The sequence below is a fragment of the Megalops cyprinoides genome, chromosome 6 (genome assembly GCF_013368585.1).
Source record: "Megalops cyprinoides isolate fMegCyp1 chromosome 6, fMegCyp1.pri, whole genome shotgun sequence".
Lineage (NCBI taxonomy): Eukaryota > Metazoa > Chordata > Actinopteri > Elopiformes > Megalopidae > Megalops > Megalops cyprinoides.
The window spans coordinates 10,431,080-10,447,500 of record NC_050588.1 but is presented as its reverse complement, the minus strand read 5'-3'; the positions used below and the strand labels follow the sequence as shown (position 1 = coordinate 10,447,500).

At 50.9% G+C, this 16,421-nt stretch overlaps 1 protein-coding gene across 4 annotated transcripts in view; it reads right to left on the bottom strand.

The window, feature by feature from the left end:
• The window catches only part of LOC118779083 (AMP deaminase 2-like), a 56,662-nt gene that overhangs the window by 20,323 nt on the left and 19,918 nt on the right, over window positions 1-16,421 (bottom strand). The window contains exon 1 of one of the 4 annotated variants that reach the window (XM_036530964.1): window positions 12,465-12,683. The exons of the other annotated variants lie outside the window; for them this stretch is intronic. The gene's annotated coding sequence lies outside the window, so the exon portion shown is untranslated. Of the gene's footprint in view, window positions 1-12,464; window positions 12,684-16,421 lie in introns of those variants that run through there. 4 annotated transcript variants of the gene reach the window in all.

Below are 16,421 nucleotides of genomic sequence, written 5' to 3'. Positions count from 1 at the left end.
TATGGCCTACTGCAGCAGCCCCCCCGAAAAACAACAGTGCCGGCGTGTTGGATAACACGCCCCAGAGTGGTCTAGATTAATTGGTCTGAGCTCTGAGCTTCTCTGTAGGTTGCTGGGCTGTGGAGGGCTTGCTGAGAGCTGTTCGCACGTTCCCATGGGTTTCCTCGTGGCTCCGAGGGAAGATTCCCAAAGGCAACCACATGACACTCACACGGACGCATACTCACATGCACGCATACATTCACAAATTCACATGAGCATGCACAAACACTCCCATGCACAGACACATGCGAGTGCACTCACATACACACACACACACACTCACACCAACACTCAAGCAGGCACATAGGCTCTAACCGACAAGCTGACAATGCAAAGCCATTTTGTGCTTTCTGACAAAACCTCCTGCATTAATGAAATATTACTGAGCTATAACCAATGGACCGATGACCCATGGAATCAATGTTATGAGCCTCATTTCTTTGTTAATGCCACGCCAGCGCAAAGAACGGTGGCTGTAGAAAATTAGGTTTGTAAGAGGGCTGGAGAGAAAGGTGAGTGTGAAATGGCTTAAAACATTAAGTGATTCCGCACTGGCGTCGGGTTAAGCTAGTTCAACATCACTTCACACCCACCTCACCTGTCATTTACACAGAGCCCCCCCGGGTGCACTGGGCCAAAGGCGCTGTTTCTGAATGAGGAGAAAAACCTCACAGGAAAACGGCATAGGCCAGTCGTCGGCTTCTCTCTATGAGACACCAACTTGGTGTTTCCGAAAATGGCCCGCAATTCAGTCATGCCAGAATAACATCAAAGCCAAGGGCCTGCGTCAGACAGAGTCGTGCGCGGCGCGGGACTCGGTGGGCTCGCTCCGTTCCGGCTCGTCTGGAAGAGGGTTGCAATTAGGCTGGCCCAGGCCCGTCATTTAGAGACTTATTTAGTCTTACAAGACAAGCCTGGCAGACAGGAATCTCGCCGCTCCGGCAAAACAAGCCAAGAGGCCGTTCGCGGGCACTGCAGGGAGCGAGGGGGGGAGGGGGGGAGGGGGAAGGAATCGCAGGACCTGTCCGAGACGCACGCCTTTGCCTTTCCGAATGCGGATTTTGAAATGATTTTCATAACTGGGTGCACTTCAGCAGGCCTCTACACTGACAGAAACTGACAGGAAATCTAGAGAAAACGCAGGAACATGGCTGTCAGACAACGAAGTTCCCTCTGTCTGTCTTTCAAACAGTAACTGGTGGACTCATATTTTCCACCGGAGGAAATAAAACCCAGGGAAAGCGTTTGTTTTGACATACCAAACTTTATCAGCATGCTGTAAAACAGGGCCACTGGCTTCATCTGTGCTTTTCCACTACAGCTTAAACTCGTTCAAAGCTCCAGTTAGAGTCAAATTAAACAACTACTATATTGAAGAGCACACATATTAGAAACACACCTGGTGCCTACTAATATCAACTACAATTCAAATGTACAAACACGAATGACATGAATCATAGAGCCACTGTAAGGGACTGTCTCCACATGCATATACACCCTCTTAACTGAGAAACGGGCTCCGCACTGATTCGAGAACCTGTACACTGTACATCCTGATCTAGGGCAGAATTCAATCGCCACTCTGCCCTCATCAAAGCCTAGTGGAGCCATTCCGAGCTGCTGTTTACGCTTGGCGCTGGCATTTTAAAACGCCCGTTAAAACGCTGGCTTGCAGGACCTGCGGTCTCGGAGGAGTGCACTCGCAAGCTCTCCGGGGGGTGCTTGGAATAAACCGTCACGGAGGATTTCATTTGATATTTATTCATTAATTTTGCCATTGTTTACTTCACGACGTACCGTTCAAAACTTTAGAGCGGCCGCAAGCTCGCAGATGAATTAAAAATTTATCAAGAGAGTACGAACGCGTGCCAGGATTTAAGCCCTCAAAGCTCTGCACAGTGCCATCTAAAACCATTCACTTTACGCCGGGTTAAATGCTATACGCTAACCTTAATTTATAACACTCTGCCAAAACACTCACATATCAGGATAGAGGCACTTCGACAGGCCTGGAGGCTGGAAGGGTGCCAATTTGTTTGCCAGGTTGGGCACTGCTTTTGTACCCTGCATTAAGGCACTTTACTACATTACATTACACACATTTAGCAGACACTCTTATCCAGAGCGACTTCCATCACAATAGAACATAACTCGGAACTGAGGAAGAGTTGAAACTAATATTGCTTCAGTAAATATCCAGCTCTACAGGTGGATGATCTGTCTGCCCCTCTTATATGTAAGTTAAGAAAGATACATGTGTCTGCTACAAAAATAATGTAAAGATGGAAGGTACGTGTAGATGTATTAGGTTTTCTGATTGATTGATTGATTCTGGGCTCTTGAGGAGCTCAGTTGGCTGAGGCACTCAATCTGAGCGCAGGATAAACCCTATAGCTCAGACTTGGGTTCAAGTCTGCCATCTGCCAGCAACAACCAGGAGTCAGAACACAACTGGTCTCAAGTGGTGCTGCCAATGGGCACAGTGCATCGGAGTTTCCTCGTCACCTCCCTCTCGGCACACGGCGGCTCATTTAGGCGCCTACAAGTTGCTCAAAGGCCATCAGGAAGATACGCCTTTCCCCCATTCAGTGTTTGCACCAATTACTGTCGGTGTGCCAGTGTATCAGAGGTTTTGCTACGGCCCTGTGCTCCTTTGTGAGGGCAGAGAATGAGACCAATGCACAACTGGCAATTCCAGAACACGGGAAGACAGGATTAAGAGGGCATAAAGAAGAGAGGATGGCTTGGAATCTGATTTCGCTTACTGTGAGACTGCTGGAAGATTCTGGGACTCAGCTGCGATGTGTTTGTGCTGACGGCACAGAGAGAAAAGGGCAGACCAATTAGTACTGGTGAGTTTAATGCATCCTCGTTGGGGGGGGGGGGGGGGGGGGACTTCATTAATGCTCAGCTTCCCAAAGCTCCCAAAGGGGCACGCTGCATTGGACAGTGGGTGTGAGGTGGGGAGGGGAGGGGTTTTCTGCTCTTGCTGTCAACACCTCCCCTAGACAACCCAACCAGGTAAACCCACACTACACATCCACTGCACCTCAGGGCATGACATCAATGATAGGCGGCAGTGTAGCATAGTGGTTAAGGAGCAGGACTCATAACCAAAACATTGCCGGTTCAATCCCCTTGGGTCCAAAGTTTAGGTTGAAAGCAATTTAATAACAAAGCAAAACTAGTGTTGAATTACAGTATGAAACATACCGGGTAAAAGCAAGGCAGGTCATTTGATGTTGTTTGGGTACAAGCCTTTATACCCAAAACCTGAAATAAAATGTTGAAATAAAATGCAGGTTCCTGTCCCTGATTGGGTGGCAGAGAAACAAATGTACATTTACATTTGTAAGGTTTTTGAGGCTCCACAGAGTCTCCTCCTTCATCCTTCTCACAGGAAAGGACAGAGGTATCGCACCTCATACAGGAACAAAGGGTGTGGTGTGGAAGGCAACCGAATGGTCATTGTTAACATAAAGGTATGCCAATCAATTCCCTTTGTCTCTAACCCCCCCTTGATAATTGAGTTAGTTTTGATTGTATTAGGTGACCATCCAAGAACACTGAAGCAGCTTTTGCATTTTCCTTACAGTATTTACCCCACAACTGCCTCAGTAAATATCCAGCTGTATAAATGGATAACGTTGTGAAAAAAAAAAAACTGTAACCGATGTACGTCACTCTGGATAAGAGCATCTTCTAAATGCCAAAAACGTAATGTAATAATGTGATCAACGAGGGGAGAAACCTACTCCGAGTGGCCGGCGCCATGACAGTGAGAGATGTGCGATATTAAGCCAGCCGCTCCCACGGGCGGGGCTGGTGTGTACCTGCTCAGGCTGCTTTCACAGGCGCTGGTGCTCTAATTAGGTCACAGTGCTAACGGAGCGGGGACACAGTGCCACAGCTGGGCGGCCTTGTCCTTGAGCTGCTCAGCGGAGACTCCATCAGCTTCTCCTGCTGCATTCGCATGGCAGGTCCTGAGGCTTTCTGCCGTATAGACAATGCGCCTCTGTAGGAGTATAATTATAGACCCTTTTGAAAAACTAGCCTACGTGCTCACACAGGTACTGTGCACGGCTACGCAGTTAATGTACAATATAATTAAAATCAGCAATGTGCATTGTGTACGTGGCAATATATGGGTTGTAATTTATGAATGAACTTGTCATAAAATTTTTTGTAAGTATTTAAATACAGACATTTTGTTGTATGTGTTTTTCCACATGCGCATAAATAAAGGACGTTATGTGAGTCACTTAGTTTCTGGATAGAGAATTCTCAGAGTAATTATAGCTAAACAATCTTCAACACAAACAGCAATCGTGTAAACGAGACTCATACCGAACACCTCATCTGGATGTTAATGTCTCGGCCACAGGCATCATGTGACTGCAGATTCTCCTCCAGTTGCAGCTCGCGCAGGGTGAAGTGGAATCCGTCAAGCAAATCAATTTTGCAGATAATAATCAGGCTAATGGCCAGTCTGTGACAGATACGCTATAGAAACTGCAGTGTATCCATATCACATCTGAGAGGAGGAAAATGGCTGAATGCATTCCAGGCCACGCGCATCAAAACTGTGGTAAGACTGCTAGCATACTGGCTACGTTCCAGCCCTGCACGTCAGCCTTGTGTTCAGTATACTAGCCATGTTTCCTGACCTTTCAAACACACATTAACTGTGTTAAAGCCTTGCGTATGAACTGCTTCTGCCAGGGCTACTGTTTCCGGGCCACGCGTGTATATTAATTGTGTTCCTGCTCAGACGTTATTCGACCCTGTATATTGACTGTATTTCTGCACTGAATATTGACCAGCTTCCGGCGCTGCATGTTAACTGTGCATCTGCACTGCATGCTACCTGCGTGCGCAGGCTGCATGTTTCCCTGTGCTTCCCCTGAACGTTTCTGCCTCGCCTTTTAACTGCGTCCCCTGCCCCGTGTATTCACTCAGCTTCTAGCTGGTGTATAAACTGTGCTTCTGCCCCACCTTATAAATGCGTTTCCCAGCCCTGCATGTAAAACGAATTCCCCGGGTTGTTTATAAAAAGTGCTGTCCGGGCCTATCTTGTCCTCACAGGACCCAGATCCACTTGGCCGAGCAGAAGCGCGCAGCTCAGCTAAGGCAGTTATCAGGGAGGGAGAGGAGCCCTATCAGAGGGCACTCGCATACGACTACCTACCAACAGTGCTTAGGCAGACAGAGGCCCTCCACTCAAGAGATCACAGCCATATCAAACCTAAAACGGGACATACAAATTAAATCGACAAAAGTGGATAACAACTAAAAGGAATACATTTCAATATAAGTAAAAAACGTATTAATTACTGACAAGTTCAAACATAAATTTCTCAATATATTGTTGGAATTTTGCAACATATTCTCCAATATAGGAAAATGTTAAAGTGGAAATAATCAATGATGAAGATATAACAGACAACATAAAAGACATTATGAAGATCTTTCTACGATGTGCAGCGTATTTTGACATACTGAAATCATATTCCTCATACTTCACATTTCTCGCTCTAACTTAACCTTTTTTGCAACCGCTCAGCTTCTACTTGGTTTTGATCAGGTGCAGACAGGGTCTGTGGTCCACTCCCCTCAATCAGCCATCAGTCCCCACAGCAATCAAAATCCCCACCTGTTAATGGTGGTAAACGCCCCCCATTCAGACAGTGCATGCGGGATGGCTGACTGCCAGCTCGGTCTGCTCCGGGGTATTTAGGTCGAACAGCATTGCTTATTGTATGTGAGGTAAGGTACGGTAAAAGCCTTTTCCCACTCGCCCCGGCCTGACCATTGGGATGGAAGGGTGGGCTCCCACTCAGAGTTGGGTCATGTCCTTAACGACACGCCACCGTTCTGGCTAGCGTGGACAAGGGTGGCGTCGGGGAAAACCTCTCCCTGAACACTCCACAGACAAAGCCCTCCAGATGACTCCATTGTGACCCCTGGGCCTCGGGGGGAAGAATAAAGGAGATGCCACGGCCACCGGTCCGCACGTGACAGAGACGGAGAACACCCCGCGGGCTCCGGGGAGCCACGCCCCTCTGCAACCTGCCTCCGCAAGGAAAACCAAGCATCGAAACTCTCCTGTCCCCTGCAACACCTGCGGCTGACAGGTGGGCCACGCCGCCGCCCCTCCCCCTCCCTCTCTACCCTCATACCTGCCGGAAACAGATGCCACCTCGTCTCCTCAGCGGCACAAAGGGTTACGCTTTAAAATAACCGACACGGGGTTTCACACAATGGATTTTTATTCCACTGGAAAACATGTGGGAGGGTTTACCACAGTTTAAACTACAGGAAAGAACAACATTCCTCATGTTATTTCTTGACTCTAAAAAGCTGTTGTCGTTTCTGCCATGCTGCAGATATATTCTTGTACCCCAGGGCTACACACTCGTGAAGTAGCTCTGTTTTTTGGGGAGGGGCGGGTTCAGCAGAAATTTACCACAAGATAGAGAACAGGTGATTCTCCGGAGTTAAATAAACAACTACCAGCTAATTTCAATGCTTGGCCTTAATTGAGAGTGTTCTGTGTTAGAGGTTGTCAAGGTCCTGAAAAACCTGCAAGGACCAGGAATAAATTCCCTCTGGGAGACAATTAACTTAACACCACAGAGAAGAGCAACTGAGTATTTTCTGAACTGTTCCGTTTCGGTTTTGTTGAGCATATAAATCAGAGGGAAGGACTGGCGATGTGTGTCAGTCTTGTGTTGCAGGCGTGCTGCTGTTAACGGGACTCATTAAAGGAGTATTCGGGAGTGATCACCCAATCAACCAACCAACAAATCAATCATCCAATCAGCTGACCAGCCAACCCATTAATCAATCAACCAACCAATCAATTAACCTATAACAAAACCTTGTTGATTTGCCTCTGTCCTTCTGTCTGTGTATCATTCTATCCAACGATCTGATCTTTCACAGCTCAGCACCTCTCCATACATTACATAACATTATCGTCATTTGAACCCGCAACCTTCCGGTTACGAGCCCTACCCCTTAACACTATGCTGCGCTGCCACCCTTATATACAGCGTGGAATCCACAGCAATCTGCGCAGTATGACAGATGTGGAAAAAGCCTGGGTCCAATGCCACAGAGGAAGTGAGAAATGGTGGCTGAAGGTATGGAGCATGTCCTGTGACCTCCATCCAAGCCCTTCGGAATTCCACAATGGCTCATAACACTGCGCCAGCATAAAAGCGTGTGTCGTGGCTTGGACTAACTCTGAGGGCAGGGTCAGACCCTGAAGTGACAGGGGACGGGCGGTGCTGGGATCGCCGCGATGACTTAGAATCGGAAGGAGGTCGGGGGGGGGGGGGGGGGGGGTAGCGGGTCCACCGGCGAATCTCATCCCCCTAATGGCCTCCGAATCCGATCCCTTGCATCTCTGGTTACGCAATGCCTCGGCCCTCTGGACGAAAACAGACCCGCGGAGACGAGCGTGTGCCGCTGCGGACCGGCCGGCCGCCGGTGCGAAGGACGCGAGCGGACGGAGTGCCGCTGGGTGTGCGGAGGGCTCTGCTCGCGTTGCATAACCTGCTATTCCGTTTCCTTACATCACAGCCACCCCCTCCATCTCTCTCACACACACACACACACCCTGCCCCCCAATGCTGCTGCATCCACATAATCCCCCTGCCACTCTACAGCAGATCAGCTCTCAATCCAGCATCATCCCCTGTTCAGTTTATGGCTATAAATACAGTGCCTTCCACATTTATTCATACCCCTCCCTGTTCTTTATACCACAACACAGAGCAATTTCACTCATAATACCTTCTATTCTAGAAAACATGAGGGTCACATTTTGCAATGATATTAATATCAAAGCGTAACATTTCACTATTTTAAGCAGGAACACCGATCCAGCATGTACACGTATTTCAGTTACACCATGTTGCTGGTACTGTTTAATCAGGGGTATGAATAAATATGAAGGGCACTGAATGATAAGCTCTTTATGTTCGGTCTTTCATAAGGGCTTCTTTTTTTAATGCTAAACTGTATCAGAGTGTACATTATGAACTGTCTGCACTGCGGTGAGCACGGCACATTCATATTTAAAGTGGTGCTCTCAGAAATGCTATTTCAATGCGCGCGTGCAGCTGACAATGTGAGCGAGAAAAAGAAAAAGGCAAACCCGAGATTGTATGCGTGAAGAGACAGTACTTCCCTCCCTCTCTCCCACGGGACAGGAAATTAAAGACCTTTAAAGTCATGGAGGCAGATGGCAGAGGGGTGCACAGTGCTAAACGGACCGTACAGCAAAACAAACAGCACAGAAATCCATGGGAGACTCACCTCCCCTTCGACAACAAGACCCCGGTGTTCACAAAGCATTACAAATGCTTTAACGGAGAAATGACTTATCAGCAGTTTGCGGTGACGTCAGAACTCACAGAATTTTTTTAAAATGCTCATTTTGCTCATCCATGCCTAATTTGGCATCATTAACGGTATAATGTGGGATCTAAAAGCATCAGCGAATGTGGTTGCATTACATTACATTACTGTCATTTAGCAGATGCTCTTATCCAGAGTGACTTACATGGGTTAATTTATCCTTTCATACAGCTGGATATTTACTGAGACAATTGCGGGTTAAGTACCTGGCCCAAGGGTAAAGCAGCAGCCCCAGCAGGGACTCGAACCAGCAACCTTTTCATTACCAGCCCTGCTCCTTACCACTATGCTAAACTGCTGCCTGGTTAGCAGTTAGCCTAAATAAAATTTGATCCGCAATGGTTTATGAATAACCCCGACAGCACTGTTGTGTTAGTGGCACTCCAAGTATGAATTTTTGCACATCAACATTAGCCAGCTTTCTGTGCTGTGTCTCTCCCACGTGCTGCTCACACCATGTAAACACTGTTCCCTGGCGATGTGATGAGTGGGAGGTTATATCACTGGGGAGGAAGGGTGTGGGGGTAGGGGGGGGGGGTTGCTTTCCTGCAGCTGTGACCTTCCTCTGGGGGGGGGTCGAGGTGTCCTGGGGGTGTGCAGGGGGGAGGGGGCGGGGCATGCGATACCCGTTATTGCCATTCCTTACGCAGCTTGTGGTCCCTGACGTCCCACTCCGAACTGACGTACTGCAACCCCTTTGCTGAGCTCCAGACACGGTGCGGGAACAGACACCCGTGGGAGGCCGGCTCGCCCGTCACATGCAGGCGCCGTTGCCGCCGACCGGCCGGTGACATCACCGCGCGGCGAGGAGGTGGCGGGGCTCGTGGCGGCGAGCACTGCTGTGCTCTGTGTGCTCTCTGTCTCAGCCTCTCCATCTTTCCCCTTCCTGCTGTCTTCCTTTCTCTCCATTTCTTCCGTCTTTCGCTGCTTTTACTCTGTCTCTCCCTATTCCTCCTTCCCCTCTCTCTTTACTCTTTCTCTGTTTCTCCTTCCCTCTCTCTGTCTCACTCCTCCCTTCCTCTCTGCCCTTACTCTTTCTCCCTCTGCTGTCTTTCCTTCTCTGTCTCACCCCATCTCCTCCTCGCTCCCTCTGTCTCCTTCCCTCCATCCCTCCCTCTCTGTCTCTCTCTCCCCCTGTCCCTCTTTCCTTCTCTGTGCAACCCCCCCATCTCTCCCTGCCTCCCTCCCTCTCTGTCTCTCTCTCCCCCTGTCCCTCTTTCCTTCTCTGTGCAACCCCCCCATCTCTCCCTCCCTCCCTCCCTCTCTGTCTCTCTCTCCCCCTGTCTCTCTTTCCTTCTCTGTGCAACCCCCCCATCTCTCCCTGCCTCCCTCCCTCTCTGTCTCTCTCTCCCCCTGTCTCTCTTTCCTTCTCTGTGTAACCCCCTCATCTCTCCCTCCCTCCCTCCCTCCCTCCCTCTCTGTCTCTCTCTCCCCCTGTCTCTTTCCTTCTCTGTGCAACCCCCCCATCTCTCCCTGCCTCCCTCCCTCTCTGTCTCTCTCTCCCCCTGTCTCTCTTTCCTTCTCTGTGTAACCCCCCCATCTCTCCCTGCCTCCCTCCCTCTCTGTCTCTCTCTCCCCCTGTCTCTCTTTCCTTCTCTGTGTAACCCCCTCATCTCTCCCTCCCTCCCTCCCTCCCTCTCTGTCTCTCTCTCCCCCTGTCTCTCTTTCCTTCTCTGTGCAACCCCCCCATCTCTCCCTCCCTCCCTCCCTCTCTGTCTCTCTCTCCCCCTGTCTCTCTTTCCTTCTCTGTGTAACCCCCTCATCTCTCCCTCCCTCCCTCCCTCCCTCTCTGTCTCTCTCTCCCCCTGTCTCTCTTTCCTTCTCTGTGCAACCCCCCCATCTCTCCCTCCCTCCCTCCCTCTCTGAGAGAGACAGCTGTGGCTGCTTCACAGCTCACTACCCCCCCTAGCCTCATTGTCTGCGGACGGGAGACGGCACTGAAGCTCACTCTATCCCGCGTGGCGACAGGGCGCTGGAGTGGGCCACGCTGCTCTGGGCTCGCGTCTCCGAAACAATGCCTTCGTCCCGGCGGGAGAGCCCTGTAGCGTGCCACCCAGGACATTCGCTCACCGCTGCCTATTTCAGGACCTCCGCCGCCCCTCCCCCCCACCCCCCCAAACAAACAAACATCAGACTTCAGGACCAGAGCCTGCCAGAGCCATAAGCAAGGGGTTTCAGCGCGCCCTTCTTCCTGCTTACAGCGTACACTCTACAGAGCATCTAAATCTGCAGTCTGACTCTCCCTACCATGATAACAGCGTTATGTGAGGTTTGTAGCAGGTCAGAAACCTGCCGACATTATTTGCCCTGACCTTAGTGTGCACCAAGAGCCAAGGGGTTCTACAAACCAAGAGGCTTGTAGGCTTGGAGCTGCTGCTGGCATGGAGCTCTCCTGTACCTGCCCCCCTCGATGACATCTCAGACTACCGCTAACACGCATGTGAACACAAACACAAACGGTTCGCGTGAGCTAACGCGGGCACACGCTGCACGTACACGCGCAGGCGGGCGCTCTTCTCCCCGCTCGCCCTTCAGGTTGTCATGCCGCCCGCTCCGGGCCACAGGGGAGCGGGCGCAGCCGGCGATGGCCGCCCGGGCCCGCGCCCTGGATCACCGGAACGGGCCTCAGCACTCTAGCGCTCACTGCTCCCAGCATTCGGGGACTGCAGCCGGGGCCTCACCTCATGTGCCCCGCGTCATGCGCTTCGCTAATTTACACATGATTCACTTTTGCTGCTTTCTGACGGAGCTTTGAGCCAGGACGGTTGGCTGCACGAGGAAGGAGCTATCTTCAGGAAAAGAAAGAAGCTAGACTTCAGACGGGGCACGGATCTAATATCCTGCTGCTGTTCAGGTGGGCGCTAGCGACCGCTGGGTGAATGTTACGGCAACGCTTGTAAACATGATCTCCGTCCTGACGGATGGGCAGCTGACAGATTTCACTGGAAAGGCCAGTGATGTGACATAGTGGTGGTGCTGTCTGATGAAAGGATCACAGTAAACACTGGAGCTGAAACACAGATGAAACAGCAAAGACCAAAAAGCTACACAGACAAATCATGATGATCTGAAAATCTTTTCCCTCACCAGGCGAGAGGCCACATGTGATCTTTCAAATATTAAAGAGAACCTTATTAATACAGTAGGAAAACCCTTCTCGTGTCTGCAAATCACAGAAAAGCAACCCCCTGCTGCTTGGGATAGTCCTGTCAGGACAGACAAACTGCACACACGCACAGTATGAAGGCACAGCTGATGGGGGAAACAGAAGCCGCTCAGGCATATTAGATGAACCGTCCCACACAGACACGGAGAGACATCAATGCGAATGGAGAGTTTCTCCTCTACGCTGCACCAAATCTGACTCCCAGAAGAGCCGGCTCGCTGCTCAGCAACCCCCCCCCAGCCGGCCTGCTGCTGTGACGCAGCCAGCTCTGCTCCTCTCTCCCTCTCTCTCTCTCTCTCCCTCCCTCTCTCTCTCTCTCCACGGCGACGGTGGCCCCAGCCTGTCAGCAGAGCGCCCGCGCTCCCTCCTTCCCTCTCCTCCTGCGCACCGCTGCTCTCCCCCGAAACCGCCACCTGCGCTGTCAGCACTCCCGACCCCATCGATCCCCCCCAGTCCCAGCATGCACCGCCGCCGCCCCCACGCGGGCGGGAGAGAGGGACCGAAGGCAATTAACAGACTCTCGCACACGCACACAAACACACACACACACACACATAAACGCATGCGCTCGCACACACACTTACACAGACACATGCACACACACACACACACACACACGCAGGCCGCTGCTCTCAGGGGAACTGCACAAGCCCCAATGACAGCTGGGAAGCTGGAAACAGCTTGGAGGACAGGGGAGCAGCATCGCTTGTGTGTCAATGCTGCGGCTGTCCAGCGCCACAGTTTGTGTGCGTGTGTGACTGTGTGTGTGTGTGTGTGCGCGCGTGTGTGTGTGTGCGAGTTTGTGTTTGTGGGGGGGTGGTCACCGTACCTCGGTCGGTGCCCGCTCAACGCGTTCGCTGGCCTCGCGAGGGGTCCGCCGGGACGATGGAACATGCCAAGGGGCCCGGGACGGCTGGTGCTTCCTTCCCTGCCGGTGGAGCTGAAGTGACAGGGAGAGCACTCTCGCCCTCGCACATATGGAGAACTATGCTTCAGCAGGTCCTCTCTCTCTTTCTTTCTTCCTCTTTTCTACTCACTCTCTCTCTCTCTCTCTCTCTCTTTCCCTCTCGACTGCCGGCTTCCTGGATTAGGCCGGTTGCCTGCGCGCTAGCAGCAGTTGCTGAAGGCTCCCGGATTTAAATACCTCTGACACCGGGTTTGGAGTGTACCACGTGGCGCGGAGAGGCAGGGGGGGAGGGTTGGGAAGCATCACTTGGATTCTGCTGTGCCTTGGACTGGAAAGGGCTCATTTTTCCTCACAAGCACAAGCACACACACACACACACACACACAAACACACACACCCTCCTTTCTCAAAGCTGCTGCCTTCCAGTTTCGATTGCGCTCAGGGGACTGACTGCTTTTTCCGCACCGCAAAAGAAACGGGGAGTTTTGTGTGCCAGTGTGTGCAAGCGTGTGCGCGTGCGCACAGGCCAGCATTTTTCAGGATGTCGGTCTTTAATTAATTGTCTGTAATGAGGCACAGGAGAGACAGGGATACGGAGTATAATTAAGGAGGCTTCCCCCCCCTCACATGACAAGGATTAAGAGGAGCCCGTGTTTTTTTTTTTTTTTTTTTTTTTTGCAGAGTGGCTGCTGCCATCTGTAGGCCTGGATTCTCCTCACTGTCCCACTGTTAACACTCACATCATCTCCTGGCTGTTTTCACAGCGTAATCCAGTAAGCGAGTGTGTGCGGGGAATTGAGCTATTATTACAGTTTGTGGCATTAAAAGAAGCGCAAAGAGACGTGTTTTTTTTTTTTACTAGCAGAGAGCAGTGGCTGAATAGGAAGTGTGAGGGGAAAATACTAGTCCTTCTGATGGATGGATGGGGATGAGAATGAGGTCAAGTCTTTTAAAAGCCTGTGACACATGATTCTTCTGACCTGATCCACAAAAGAAAAGCACACTTAATTTAAACACACCTAGGGCTGTGTGTGCACTGCTTTGTACGGGGAAAGTGTTCGGCTGAATGGATTTAAAAAAAAAAAAAACTTTTGTATGGGTCACAGACTTGGTATTTGCTTGATAATGCCAACCAAGGACTAAGGACCCTCCTTGTCCTCGTGTACAAAGGGCATCTAATAAAGAGCCCTGAAACAACGTTTGTCCTCTGTGCGAATAATCAAACCCTGCTTTCTTGTTCTAAGCACTGAGTGAAACTCCAAGTCTTTCTACGCAGGCGATGACAGACTGCAAAGAGATGCGTTCAGTGACTTTCAGGCAAGAACACAAATACTATCAATGAATTTATTTCATGCAGGGCTCTCCTTCATGAATATTCATTTCACCAGCATTTTAGTGCCGGTATAAGTAATTGATAAGTGACCTCGCGGTCTAACTTTTGGATTTTCGGATGCCCCTCTCATCCCTCCCGCAGAGGACACGGGCGCTAGATTCGGGAGCCCACGGAGAGTGTTCGTGTTGACACAACCGGCCCATCATCCTGTCTCCCCCCCCGGTGCAATTTTCGGGAACAGAGACAGACAGAGGCTGCGGTTGAAGGCGGGCCTGCATGCCAGGCTGGGTATTAATAGCCGTAATCACAGGCGGGGGGGGGCTGTGGTAACAATGACGGGCTTGTGGCGCGGTCTCTGTGAAGGTGGGGGCTCCGGTTTTCTTTCTGCTGAGATCAGAAGGCAGGATCTCCCGGTCGGGCCGGGGCTTCCCGGGGAGGGAGAGCGCAGTAATCGGGATGGGGGTGGCGGGCCAATGAACCCACAGCAAACAAGACGCCTGTGGAGCGCTGCCGTGTTCCTCGCTATGGGCGGTGTGGGGGCGGGAATGCGGGTGGGGGGGGGGTGTTTTGGGAAGCTTGAATTGTGCCTGCTGCGGCAGGTCAGCGGGCAGGATCCGTGGACAACGGACTACAGACACCTGAGTGTAGGGCTAGGCCACAGTCCCCCCGCAACGAATACAGAACATTCTCACAATGCCGCGGCAGGGCAGTGCAAGGGTTGAGTGGGAAGACGTTGAAGACCAGTGACAACATCAACAACTGCTGTCAGATCAACAGCTCACAATCCTGATGAAATCCGTGACGCATGAGTGTCGTGCATGGCTTAAACGCTGCTCATAGCACTAACGGTAATGTGTCACACTACTGACTAAAGTAATGAAAACTAAAACATCGATCTGATTGGTTTGCCAAGCTGTAGTAGCCCTGGACAGCCCGGTCAGATAGCCAGTCAGCATACAGACCACATGCATTGAGAACTGATGTGAGGTTTGTCTCGTTGGCAGTAGCAGAGAAACGGATACCAAGGACAGGCAGAGTCCGTCGTGACTCCTTTTGTGTTGGATGGGCCTTGGGTGTGTAAGAAAAAAAAAGGAGGATGGAGAAGAAGAATACGTGTTGATGTGAAGGTCTTTAATTTGGTAGAAAACGGTATCAAAGCACGCGAGAAACACAGACTTCGGGTGCAGCGGTGTCGGAGTGAACCCCGATCGTTCACACTGATTCCCATATATACAGTTTAGGTTGTTCTAAATGTAAATGAACTGGACCTGTCGCCTGTGTGATAATGAAATCGGAATGGCATGTTTTTTATGTTACACTCTTGACGTGAGTGAACCGAACCGGTCGCCTGTATGATAACGAAGTCAGAGTGCCGGTTTTGAGTACGCCAGGATACCATTGTTTGAGTAAGCCCGGATACCCCTTTTGCCACTCACTTGACCAAAAGTTGTCAGCAGAGATGTGGACCATCCTGTCGTGGGTCTCTATGATCTCAAGCCCTTCGGGATGCCGTGGCTATTTAAATTAGATCATGCCTGGTGGAATACACAATCTGGGGCAGAATGCTGTAATTTCTTACAGGCGTTTGTGTTGTGCCTTCGCATAAGCATCTCTAACGGGACCCTTTCAAAAGTGACTCGCTACTTACAAACCAAGGAGTACTTCGAATTCCACCCACGACCCCCCAGCGTAGTGTCCACCACTATGGACAAGCAGGGAAGACAAGCGCATGCTAGTCTTTATTATTTGTTTGCTTGTCAGGTTCCCTGGCTTTCATCTTACATGTTATTCATTTAAACAGCTGGATACTCACAAAAGCACAAGGGCGCAATAGCAATAGACCAACTTAGATTCAAACATGTAACCGGGTAACAAGGTTATAAGACCCTGCACCAGCACTACACACTCATGACCCAGTCAGACATGATTTGTAGCGCAAGTATATGGAAAAGTGTAATGATGCCATCATTAGGATGATCTGCATGATGGGCGCTATGTATTTGTCTTGCCTACTTGATAACGCTGCAGGTAAAACATCTCAGGGATCCCACTTATGAAATGCAGGCTCTGTCTCTGCTGACCCTGTGTGAAACTGCAGCATTGGGTCACATACCCTACTGCAACGCTCCTCTGTGGGACTGGTGAAATCCCCAAGGCTGCACTGAGCAGAGCAGTGGACAGAGCGCTGTACTCTCAACCGGAGGGTCCTGGGCTGAAATCAAAGGCTGGATCCTGAGCGAGGTGCGTTACCCATAATTCCCCAGCACATATCCAACTCTATGGCCAGACAAACGAGGTCTCAGATGTTTAACAGGAATCCCTGCTAGCTGCACTCAATGGAAGTGCATCTGCTAAACGAATCAGTGATGCAATCCTATTCACGACCTGCTTGCTGTGCCCTGCGGTCGAGGACAGCCCAGCGTGGGTCGGGACGTGCGGGGAGCTTCTCACAGTCCCGGATCAGCGGAGCCAAGCAGCCACCCCCCTGTTCCCCCCCGCCAAGGCCCCACATGCCCCCTCCTGCCATTTCCCACGCTGCACCACCA